The sequence below is a fragment of the Dasypus novemcinctus genome (genome assembly GCF_030445035.2).
Source record: "Dasypus novemcinctus isolate mDasNov1 chromosome Y unlocalized genomic scaffold, mDasNov1.1.hap2 SUPER_Y_unloc_2, whole genome shotgun sequence".
Classification (NCBI taxonomy): domain Eukaryota; kingdom Metazoa; phylum Chordata; class Mammalia; order Cingulata; family Dasypodidae; genus Dasypus; species Dasypus novemcinctus.
Genome location: NW_027261978.1, coordinates 505,986 through 519,528, shown reverse-complemented (window position 1 = coordinate 519,528; position 13,543 = coordinate 505,986). Strand labels below are relative to the sequence as shown.

The window sequence follows — 13,543 nt, the reverse complement described above, 5'->3', positions numbered from 1 at the left end:
TATCCCATAGTTCACATTCTCCCCCAGTACATACAGTTGGTTATGGTAGGATATATAAAGTTCATCATCTGACCCTGCAATATCATTAAGGACAACTCAAAATCCTCAAAATGCCCCCACATCACATCTCTTCTTCGCTCTCCCTGCCCTCAGCAACTACTATGTCCACATTCTCTAAACTGATGCTAAAATTTCATCTATTACTCATCACAATAGTTTCGTAGTAGAAGGTCAGTGAGTCCACTCTAATCCATATTTTATTCCTCCATTATGTGGCCCCTGGGATAGTGATGTCCTCTCCACTTCTAGAACAAGAGGGTTCTTAGATTCCACATGAGTGATGGATGCAATTCCTCTGCTTATAGTTAAAGGCACTCTTGATTCCCTGTTGTGGTGGTTGACCATCTTCACCTCCCTGTTAGTTGACTTGTGTAAGACCAATGAACCAGAGAGTAGGAATTGCCACTCTGCTGAGGCTCAGGGCCAGCTAGCCATGAGTAGTCTAGATATTCAAGTCTCCTGAGTATGGACCATCTCTTCTACCAACCACAGGTTTGGTAAAAGTGACAGAAGATGCATGTGTAGAAAAGGCACACCTGAGTCCAACTCCATCACACTCAGGTGCACAAATTCCAAAGTAGGGCCCTCTGACATGGCACAAAGCTCCAAATCCATCTGCCATGACTATATACCCTATGGAACTCTGTAGCCTTCAGGAGAACCAGTATGTAGGGTTGTATCTACTTTGGCTTTTTCTGGGGTCCTGCTGAGGTGTGTGTAACTGTGACCCCTCTGGTGACCTCCTGATCCCTTTTGGAAGACCCTCAGCCACATCAACTCATTTGTCTTTGCCATTTCCCCCTTTTATTCAAGGTCAAAAAGCAGTTTTTAACACTTGATCCAACATGTAGACTAAGATATTCTGCGGATCTGATTGACCCTTTTATTCGAGGTCTCTTTCTAGCTGCTTCTAAAAATATGAACACTTCGTGAATTTGCATGTCATTCTTTTGTAGGGGCCACGCTAATCTTCTCTGAATCATTCCAATTTTAGTATATGTGTTGCTGAAGTGAGCTCCTCTTTTTTTCTTTTCTTTTTTCCTTTCTGTATCCCTTTTTCTATTAGGTGCTGCAGGCAGTGTTTCTTGTTTGCTGTGTTTCCTCATCCTCTATATCCTCTTTTCTGTGCATACTGATTTAGGCTACCAATGCTATCCCCTTTTCTTTACATCTATCTCTCTTCCATCTCCTGTTGTTTCTCTCATATTCCACCTCTTTTGTTCAGCCCCAATTTTTCTGACTTTTATTGCTAACACCTCTATTTGGTTTCTATCTTTCCCATAAAAGACAGAACACTCTTTATGTTATTGTCTTGTCTTTTCTCTTTTCCTTTCTCCTGACAATACTGGCCTTCTAATTGATACTATATTCTCCATGTTCAGTTTCTCATCTAATTATAGGTACTCCACTTTTTTATTTTTATAAATCTACACAGCTTACACGAGTATAATATTCATTCCCATAGGTATCACATGGTTCTTCTGCCTACACTTACTATCAATACAACTGTTATACATTTTCTTTTCTAACCTCTTTTGCATTCTCTGGCCTTAATATTTTCCTTCAAGAGAACTTAGACAACAACAAGGAAATAGAATAAGAAGACAAAGTGTCAAAGAGAAGATTTAATACACACATAAAATCAGCACCTAAATAAACCCCATGACTAGATGGAGAAGCTAATCAACTGAGAAACCCCATCAACATAAAAGGATGACCAGACAGCAATAAAAATTACAAACCATGCCAATAATCAGGAAAACATGACCCAATCCAATGAACAAACTAAAAATCAGGAAGAGGAGCAGACCATTGAACGACTAATCAAAACTCTCAAAACAAACATCATGGACCTATTTAATGAAGTGAAGCAAGAGTTTAAGAATATTATGAAAACACTTGGAAAGCATGCAGAGGAAATGGTAAACATATGCAAAAAAGATAATGGATATGATGGTGATGAAAGGCACAATCCAAGAAATCAAAATACACTCTCGGATGTGGACTTGGCTCAATGGATAGAGCATCTGCCTACCACATGGGAGGTCCATGGTTCAAACCCAGGGCCTCTTTGACCGATGTGGACTGGCCCACATGCAGTGCTGATGCACACAAGGAGTGCCATGCCACGCAGTGGCGTTTCCCATGTAGTGGAGCCCCATATGCAAGTAGTGCACCCTGTAAGGAGAGCTGCTGAGCATGATAGAATGTTCAGCCTACCTGGGAGTGGCACCACACACACACAGAGACCTGATGCAGCAAGATGATGCAACAGAAAGAGACACAGATTCCTGGTGCTGCTGACAAGAATAGAAGTGGACACAGAAGAACACACAACAAATGGACACAGAAAAGACAACTGGGACATGGGGGGAAAGGGAGAGAATTAAATAAAAATAAATCTTAAAAAAAAAATCTCAGCAAATAACAGCGGATTTGAAGAGTCAGAGGAAAGAACCAGTGATGTCGAAGACAGTATACCTGAGATCAAACAGATTGTAGAACTGATTGATAAAAAGACAGAGAAAACCTAGCAGGGACTTAGGGACCTAAATGACAACACAAAATGCACAGATATATACATTATAGGCATTCAAGAAGGAGAAAAGAAGGGAAAGGACACACAAAGGGTATTGGAGGAGATAATGTCTGGATACTTCCAAAACCTAATGAGGGAGATGGAAGTACATGTCCAGGAAGCACAACACACCCAAAAAAGCATAAATCCCAACAGGCCTACCCTAAGACATATACTTGTCAAATTACCCAATATGCTCAAGACAAAGAGAAAATACCGAAGTCAACAAAAATTTAAAAAAAAAGAGAAACATCACATACAAGGTAAGCTCAATAACATTAAGTGTTGATTTCTTATCCAAAATCATAGAAGCAAGAAGGCAGTGGTATGACATAATCAAATACTAAAGAAAAGAATTTCCAGCCAAGAATACTCTATCCAGCAAAGCTGGCATTCAAAAATGACAGACAGTTAACAATATTCACAGATAAACAGAAACTAACAAAGTATGCCAGTAAGAAACCTGTCCTTCAAGAAACACTAAAGGGAGCTCTGCAGAATGAAAGAAAAAACAGGAGAGACAGAGTTGTAGGAGAGTGTAAGAACAACTAAAAACACAAAAATAGAAAGAGAAAAAAACATATCCAAAGAAATATGGATAATATGTTACTCCCTTTAGAGTAATAATAATGACTGTCAATGGAATAAACTCATCTGTCAAGAGACACAGATTGGAAGAATGAATAAGGAAATATAACTCACCTATATGCTGTCTACAAGAAACCCATCTTAGACCCAAGGATTCAAGGAGGTTGAAAGTGAATGGCAGGTAAACAACCTTACAAGCAAACAATAAACAAAAAAGGTCCAGAGTAGCTATATTAATATCCGACAAAATATAGACTTTAAAAGAAAATCAGTCTGAGAGACAAAGATAGATACTACATATTATTGAAAGGGGTAATCTTTCAGGAAGAAAGAATGAACATAAACATTTATTCTCCTAACCATAGCACATCAAAATACATGAGGCAAACACTGGAAAAACTGAGTGGAGGAATAGATTTATAACTACAATTATAGTGGGGGAATTTAATACACCACTATCACCATTGGACAGAACATCTCAACAGAGAATCAATAAAGAAACAAAGACTTGGAATAATATATTAGAGGAGGTGGACCAAATAAACATATACAGAACATTACACCAAATACAGTAGAATATACATTCTAGTCAAGCACTCATGAATCATTCTCCAAGATGGGACACATGCTAGGCCACAGAGAAAGTCTCAAGGAAATCAGAAAGATTGAAGTCATACAAAATAATTTCTCTGACCACAATAGAGGGAAACTGGAGATCTGTAAGGACCATAGACTCAGATTAGGCACCAAGATATGGAAGCTAAGAAACACACTGTTAGACAAACAGTGGGTGAAGGAGAATATCTCAAAAGAAATCAGTAACTACCTTGAAAGTAATGAAAATCAGAAACTACCTTGAAAGTAATGAAAATCACAACACAACATATCAAAACTTATGGGATGCAGCAAAAGTTGTTCTGAGAGGAAAATTAATAGGCATAAATTCATATATCAAAACAGAAGAAGGAGCTAAAATTAAAGACCTAACTGCACACAATGGAGAAAATTATTTTTAAAAAATAGAAAAAAAAACTAACTGCAAAGGAAGAAGGAAGAAAGAAGTAACAAAGATCAGAGCAGAACTAAATGAAATAGAAAATAAGAAAGCACTAGAAATAATAAACAAAACAAAGAGCTGTTTCTTTGAGAAGATCAATAAAATTGACAAAACCTTAGCTAGACTAACAAAGAAAAAAAGTGAGATGATGCAAATACACAAAATAGGAAATGAGAATGAGGATATCACCATTGACCCAAAAGAAATAAAGACTATCATAAAAGGATACTTTGAAAACTGTATGCCAATAAGAAGGAAAATTTAGAGGAAATGGACAAATTCCTAGAAACACATAAGCAGCCTGCATTGACAAATGAAGGAATTGATGATCCCAGCAAGCCAATCACAAGTAGAGAGAGAGAAACAGTCACTAAAACCTCCCAGCTAGGAAGAGCTTTGGGCCAGATGGCTTCACAGTTGAGTTCTACTAAACATGCCAGAAAGGACTAACGCCTATGTTGTCTAAACTCTCAAAAAATGGAAATAGAAAGAACAGTGTCCAACTCAGTCTATGATGCCAACATTGCCCTAATACCAAAGCTCAACCAAGACACAAGAAAGGAAAATTGCAGTCCAACCCCTCTAAGGATCCTAGATGTGAAATCTTCAACAAAATACTTACTAATCATGTTCAACAACACATTAAATGAATTAAACTCCATGACCAAGTGGGTTTCATCCCTGTTATTCAAGGATGCTTCAGCATAAGAAAATCATTAAATGTAATGCACCACATAAATAGGAGGAAAAAAATTACATGATCATATCTACAGACCCAGAAAAAAAAACATTTTGACAAAATACAGCACCTTTTCTTGATGAAAGCACTGCGGAAGATAGGAATAGAAGGAAACTGTCTGAACATGATAAAGGGTAGATATGAAAAACCCATAGCTACCATCAATTACAATTGTAAATTCTGACATCTTTCCTCCTAAAACCAGGAACAAGAAAAAGATGCCCACTATTATACCTCCTATTTAACATTGTGTTAGAAGTGCTTGCTCATGCACTGAGGTAAGGTCAGATATAAAAGTCATTCAAATACGAAAGAACAAAGTCAAAATTTCTCTATTTGCAGATGACATGATCCTAAACCTTGAAAGCACTGAGAGATCTCCAAGAAAACTTCTAGAAATTATAAATGAGTTTAGTCATGTGTCATGTTATAAGAGCAATATGCAAAAATCACTAGCATTTCTGTACACCAGTAATGAGCAATCTGAGGAGGAAATTCAAGAAACAAATACCATTTAATGTAGTAAATAAAAAAAATCATGTACCTTGGAATAAATTTAATTAAAGACATAAAAGTCTTACGCACAAGAAGCTACACAATACTGTTAAAAGAAATCAAAGAAGACTTACATAAATGGAAGAATATTCCCTGTTCATGGATAGGAAGACTAAATATCATTAAGACATCTATCATATCCAAACTGATCTACAGATTTAATGCAATACCAATAAAAATCAACACAGCATTATTTAAAGAACCTGAAAAACTAACAATGAGATTTATTTGGAAAAGAAAGAGGCCCGAAATAGCCAAAGACATAATGAAAAAGAAAAATGAAAATGAAATTGGAGCAATTATACTACCTGTCTTTAAAATATACTACAAAGTGACAGAGGTCAAAACAGCATGGTATTGACATACTGGCCAATGGAATTAATTGAGAGTTCTAATATAGATCCTATATACACATTCATCTCATATTTGGCAATGCCACCAAGCCCACTCACCTGGGAGAGAATGACCTCATCAACAAATAGTGCGTGGAAAACTGGATATCCATATGCCAAAGAATGAAAAAGGATTACCATCACACACCTTACACAAAAATCAACTCAAGATGGATTAAAGACCTAAATATAAGAGCCAAGGCCTTAAAGATCTTTGAAAAGAATGTAGGAAAGCATCTACAGGACATTGCAATAAGAAATGGCTTCATGAACTTCACACCAAGGGCACGAAGAGCAAAAGAACAAGTAGATAAATGGAGCCACCTGAAAATTAAAGCCTTTTGCACCTCAAAGGAGTTTGTCAAGAAAGTGAAAAGGCAGTCTACCCAATGGGAGTAAATATTTGGTAACCATATACTGGTAGGAGACTAAAACCTTATATATATAAACAAACTCTATATCTCAAAAAGAAAAAGAAAAACAACTCATTTAAAAAATGGGGAAGATATTTGAACAAATGCTTCTCCAAGGAAGAGATACAAATGGCTGAAAAGCACATGAAAGGATGCTTAAAATCACTAGCCGTTAGGGAAATGCAAATCAAAGCTACAATGAAATACCATCTAACACAACTTACAATGCCGGCTATTACAAAAACCGAAAACTACAAGTGTTAGAGAGGATGTGGAGGAATGGGAACAGTCATCCACTGCTGGTGGGAATGCAGAGGGATCCAGCCATTCTGGAGGACAGTTTGGCAGTTCCTCAAAGAACTAGCTGGAGATTTACCACATGACCCAGCAATTCCACTCCTGGGTATATATCCAGAAGAACTGAAAACAAGAACACAAACTGATATGTGCACCCCAATGTTCACAGCAGCATTATTCACTATTGCCAAAATTTGAAATCAACCAAAATGCCCATCAACAGGTAAATGGATAAACAAAATGTGATATACAACTGGAATACTACTCAGCTGTAGGAAGTAATACAGTACAAAAACTTGGGATAATGTGGATGAATCTTGTGGACATTATGTTGAGTGAAGCAAGCCACGCCTTGAAGGACAAATATGACATGACCTCTCTGGTATGAAGTAAGCAAACCAAATTGTCTCAGAGAGCTAGAGACTGGAAGATAGGCTTACAGGAAATTGGGTGGGGTGGGGATTGGGGGAGAGGAAGGTTGTGAACTGATGCCTACATGGGTGAAATCTATTATAAAGTGGAGGTAAATAAAGGGAAGAGTTAAAATGGGGGCATAGGGATTCTATTGGGTGGGGCTTGGCAGGTTTGAGGGGCCTAGAGTTAGGAGAATGTGTCATATGGCCCAAGGAATTAGGGGAAAGGTGGGGGGAGCAGATGAACATGGGAGATTGTCGAGTATGTTGTTAAAATTATAATGTTGATAAAAACTCTTTAGAAAATATAAGGAAGGATTACTTGTTTAAGATACTTAATGGGGTCTTCTGGCACAGAGGTAGGCTGTTAAGGAGTTTGTGAGTGTTAATTTTGTCATAATGTGTTATGTCTTTGGGTAGGGACCCATACTATAAGTGGGAAGGTGTACTCCTATCCTGGGGAGGCCTGATCTTCTCAAACAGAGGGAAAGGTTTTTCAAGAGAAAATTGGTGGCTCCCAATGTGGGAGGACAGTCTAGTATGTCAAGCATTGCTACAATATCTGTGAATGTGGTCCCACAAGCAGTCAAGTTTGGTTGTCAATGTGGGCCCTGAGGGGAGGTTCAGAGAGGAACAGAATAGATAGAAGCAGGGACAACTTGGTGGCAATGGAAATGTTCCACAAGACTATGCAATGATGGATATAGGTATGTTAAATTTTACCAAAAGTATATAAAAGTGTATAGTCTAAAATTTAAATCATAATATAAGCCATAATATAGCTAAATTTTAGATAAGTGTACAATCTTGTAAACCAAAATGTAAGCCAAAATGGAACCATGTTTGGTAGCTACCTTTCAATATCATTACATCAGCTGCAGTAAATAAAATATGAACATGTAAACACATCATTGCTGGGGAAGGTATAAGTGTTTGATGTTGGATATATGTGAGTCTCCTATATTGTATATGTGACTGAAATTGATCTAAAACTTTTTTGAAGAAAAAATTAAAAAGAAAAAGGATGTAGACACTGAGGAAGGGATGAATGAAATTTCCTTGCCAATGTACACACAGGGCAACCCCTGTACAGTGATGAAAGGCAAAATGTCAAAAACAACGTGTTATGACATTTTTCATTTTTTAATACCTCAATTTATTTTTTACTTTAATTTAGTTTTCTGAATTAATATCTATTCCATTTCTAACCTTTAATCCTATCATTACTATTTCATTGTCCTACTAATTGAATCTGGCGATATATTAGCTTTCATTTTTGAAGAAATTTTGGACCACAGAGTGGTTGAACTATGGCAAGAGAGGAACCCTGGTGGGGGGTGCTATTGATGGTGGACACATGGTTGGGATGGAGTTCTCCAGGACATGTATATAGGGTATATAAAAATGTTCTGATATTTATTGGTAATTTTCACAGTAGAGTTACTAATACAACTGAAGGAGTACTGAGTTTCTAGCTAGGGGAGCTCTGTCACATTCCCCAATGAAACAGGAACAATGCCCCAAGTACAAGGGCAAAGACCAGTGAGGGAGGATGGTCCAGTGATGAGCCCTTGATGCTGATGACTGTGCATATGAGCCTGTGTGTCTATAATTCCAACTAGGCCTAGTGGGGCATTGAGCCTATAATTACCTCCTCAGAGCCTCATGTTGCTCAAATATGGTCACTCATTAAGCAAATTCAGCATGCAATCCATTACCTTCCCCCTAGTGTGGGACAGGACTCCTGCAGATCAACCTCCCTGGTGCTATTAATTGATTACTATTAATCACCAGCCAGTGATGCAACTAGAAAAAGATCTTGAATAAAAGGGGAAAATGGTAAAGACAAATGAATTTATATTGTTAAGATACTTCAAAAAGAGTCAGAAGGTCAACAGAGGAGTCGCACTTACGCATGTCTCAGCAGGATCCCAGAAACAGCCAAAGTAGATGCAACACCAGGTACTGGCGTTCCTGAGGGCTACAGAGAAAAATGGGTTCTACAGTGATGGTAGATGAATCTGGAGTTCAGTGTCTTGTTGGTGTGCTGTACTTTGGAATTTGTGCTCCTGAGTGTGATGAGGTTGGACTCAGATGTGACCTTTCTACACATGCCTCTTCTGTCACTTTTACTGAACTTGTGGTTAGTTCTGGTTTGGTGTATACACAAGAGATTTGAATCTCTGGACTGCATGTGCCAGCTCTACCCTGAGCCTCAATGTAGTTGCAACACCTACTCTTGGTTTTCTTGGACTTACCCAGACCAGTTAACAGGGAGGTGAAGATGGTTAACCACCACAGCAGGGAACCAAGAGTGCCTACAACTGCAAACAAGAGAATCACATCCATCAGCCTTGCGGGCTCTAAGCCCATCTTGATTTAGAGGTGGAGTGGACATAAACATCCCAGGGTCCACTGGATGGAGGAATAAAATATGGATTAGATTGGACTTACTTGTATTCTACTACAGTACTATTGTTAATGGCAGAAATTGTATCATTGACATGGAAACAGTGGCCACTGTAGTTGCTGAGCACAAGAAGAGGGAAGAAGAGTTGTGAAGTGGGGGCATTTTCTATACTTGAAGTTTCATAAATGAAATTGCATGGTCAGATACAGGACATTAGACATCCTGCCATAATCCACTGGCTGGACTAGGGGAGAGCGTATTCTACAAGTAAACTATAATCCATGTGGTGCAGCATTGCTCCAAATGTATTTACCAAATGCAATGAATGTGCCACAATGATGAAAGAGGTAGTTGATGTTGGGGGTGTGGGGGGTTGAATATATGGGAACCTCATATTTTCTAATGTAAACATTTTTTGTGATCTATATATTTTTTTAAAAATACAATTAAAAATAACTTTATAAAAAAGCGTCCCATCACAGAAGGAAATGTGACTCAAGTGATTGAGCTCCTGCCTACCACATGAGAGGTCCTGGGTTCTCTGCCTCCTGCTGCCAAAAGAGAAATGAGTGCCAGAGAGAGCACCCAGAAAATGGGCACAGACAACAGATAGCAAAAGTAAGCAGTGAGTGGGAAGAACAAATTAATAAAAGAAATCTTAAAATAGAAAGCTTTCCATCACAAATGAGAGAACTTTCCCTGGTAGTACAGCCCTCCAAGTCTTCATCCTGTAGACCACAGTTTTGTCACATTCCAGCAGCTGCCTCTATTCTGAAGACACACTCACATGCAGAAATTCGTCACAAAATCTGAGATACAGAGAGAAAGATATGGAGATACTTAATGTGCAAATAAACACAGTCATTAATGAAAGATTTCATAGAAATAAAATGCAGATGAAGAGAGAGATTGACACAGAAAATCACACCCAGAAAGAGAGAACAACATAGGCACTAGAAAATACATTTTAAAGAGAACAGCTCAATGAGACCTAGGTCATTGAGGACTTCTGGTACGTTGTTATCCACTGGTACTGATAAAAAATATTTTAAAAACAACCATCCCCTAGATTTGGGCCTAAGGGCAAACAGAAAATATAGAAATATCTACTCAAAAAGTCTACTACAATTCTGTAAGACATCTAGTGGTGTGCTTTGTCAAAATTTTTTGATTTTAAAGAAACTTCAGATTACATAAATGTTACATAAGAAATATATTGCATTCCCATATGCCCCAATTCCCCCCTCCCACACTTTCCCACATTAACAACATCCTTCATTAGTGTGGTGCACTTGTTACAATTGATGAACACATTTTGAATCATTGCCACTAACCATAGATTAAAGTTAACATTATAGCTCACACTCTGACCCACACAATTTTGTAAGTTATGACAAAATACATAAGGGCCTGTATCCATCCTTTCAACATTATGCAGGACAATTCCAATGTCCCAAAAATGCCCCCATATTACACCTACTTTTCCCTTTCCCTCTCCTCAGAACCTCCAGGGGCCACTGCCTCCATATCAATGATAAAAGTTCTTCCATTGCTAATATAACAATAAGTTTAGAGTAGAATAATAGTAAGTATACTTTCGACCACTGTTCATTCCCTAATCTTGAGGATTTGGGGATGGTGATGCCCACTATGCCTCCAATTGTGAGGGGGCGTAAATCCCATGAAACTTTGTTTGCAGTTGCAGCACATGATAACTGAAAGAATATCAAATTTTCATCCTCGGGAATTCTGTTACATTCGTTAATGGGTCAGCAAGAATGCCCCAAGTACAGGTGTGGTGTGTAGTGAAGGATTATCTGTTGATAGACCCTTGATATTGTTTACTGTACTTATCAACCTTGTCTTTTGAATTTGAAACTTATGCTAGTTAATTATGTGTTGCCTAATATTTTCCTCCAGAGGCCCTCCTTTTTGCTCAAATGTCGTCTCTTTTTAAGCCAAACTCAGCAGATAAAAACATTACTTTCCTGCCAGCATGGGATACGACTCCCAGGAATGAGCCTCCCTGGCCAAAGGGATTATTATCAAATCCCAACTAGAGAGGTGCTTTTTTTTTCCCTTAAGATTTATTTATTATTTCTCTCGCCTTCCCTTCCCAGTCCCCCCCAATGGTCTGCTCTCTGTGTCCCTTCACTGTGTCTTCTTCTGTGTCTGCTTCTATTCTTGTTAGTGGCACTGGGAATCTGTGTCTCTCTTTATTGCATCATCTTGCTGCATCAGCTCTCTGTGTGTGCAGTACCACTCCTGGGCTTTTAAACCAACACCAATACCATTTGTTATCCTTGATTCCTACCTTCCCAACCCAGGTCAGTAAGGCAGTCTCCACTCCAGATTGCAGCTTCCTCTCTGCCCATCTCAGCCAGTGGGCTTTCTTCCAAGAAGGAAAAAAGATTTGAGAATTTCTGATATTGATTCACTACCACTGAGGCTAAATACTCTCAAATATTGGGGGCACCTTGTCCACCAGTCTCCTATTTGTGGAAAAGAGATTTTCCATTTTAAGTGGTGTGCTGAGATACCCATACCAGATAATTCTCCTAAGCAGAGATTCTAAACCAAAAGAACTAAGGTGAGAGAACCTCACACTTTTGCTCCTAAGTACAATTAGTGCTCACCTTGTATACTGCATCACTCAGGAAAAAAGCCAGTCATTGTCCCCATACCAAGCTAAAGGGCCCTGGCTCAGATTTAGCCCTGATTGGAGGGAGGAGGGGAAAATGGCAGAGTTGAAGAAGCAGGAGAGTGGAAGAAGTAAAAAAGATAGGAGAAGTCCTACTATGTTACAGTAAATATCTAAACTGGATACCAGAAGCCATTCCTTCAAAAGAGACAAATTTGATTGAATTTGCTGATAAGGCAATTTAGGCCTAGAACTTTGTTTAAAAATATTGAGCAAATATAGTCAGCAGGTGGTAGAGTTTTACAGGTATGTTTGTCAGGGAAAGAGAGAAACAGTATACAAATAATGCAACTATCAACCCACTGTCTATAGTGGGCATATATAAAGCTGAAGAGCAACATGAATGGGATACTCCTGGGTGGGTGTGATGGGGGACAGAGTTCATTAAATAATACAGCCAGTCAGTATAAATAGGAATATAATCACAATGAACCCCAAATGTAGAGGGGAGACCAGTAACCAGAGTTGTTACAGTTTTTTAATTGGCCAGTATCCAACAGAAATATTACCAGGCATGCAATAGACAAAAAGCCTTACATATACAATGGAAAACAATCTGAACCACAAACTCCTCTCATAGTTGTAAGATGTCAGATTTAATGGGAAAAATCTAGAAAATAGTCATTTTAAGTATTTTCCTGTTAAAAAGGAGAAGCATGATTAAAGAAAAAAAGGGAGACACGATGACACTGTTGCATCAAATACAGTCTATTAATGTAGAGATAGATATAATTCTTTAACAAGACTGAGTTTAGAAGTACAAAATAGTTAAAAATTCACTAGAGGAAATAAACAGTAGTTTTGAAGAGAAAGAGGAACTAGCGAACTTACAAACAGATTGACATAGACTTTGCAGCCCAAATGAAAAAGGGTTGGAGAAAAACAAGAGAACCACAGAGATATGGAAAAATATCAAGCACATGCACACATGCATAATGAGGGGAGTGAGGTGAGAAGAGGCGAAAAAGGAGAAAAAGCATATTAGAAGAAGAAATAATGGCAGCACATTTGCAAATGTTTTGGAAAACAATAAAATAGATATCCAAGAAGCTCATCAAATTTGAAGCAGAATAAGTGCAAAGAGATACAAAACAGAAATGTTATTTTAAAAAAAGACTTCTGAAAGTCAAAGGCAAAAATATAATCATGATTCCTCCAAGACGAAAATGTCTCATCACTTACAAAGGAAACCCAATAAGATCAAGAGTTGACTTTTCAGCTTTCTTCTTAGACATATTCAGAGTGCTTTAAGAAAAAGTATCTCTCAACACAAATTCTGTATCCAAATGAACTCTATCCAAAATGAAGTAAAATAAAGAAATTCCCAAGTAGCCAAATGT

At 38.0% G+C, this 13,543-nt stretch overlaps 1 non-coding gene across 1 annotated transcript; it reads right to left on the bottom strand.

Annotated features, from left to right (window-relative positions):
• Nucleotides 1-971: 971 nt before the first annotated feature.
• Nucleotides 972-1,078, bottom strand: LOC139438612 (U6 spliceosomal RNA). Its single transcript, XR_011648254.1, has one exon. It is a non-coding gene; the product is annotated as a U6 spliceosomal RNA (small nuclear RNA).
• Nucleotides 1,079-13,543: the final 12,465 nt, after the last annotated feature.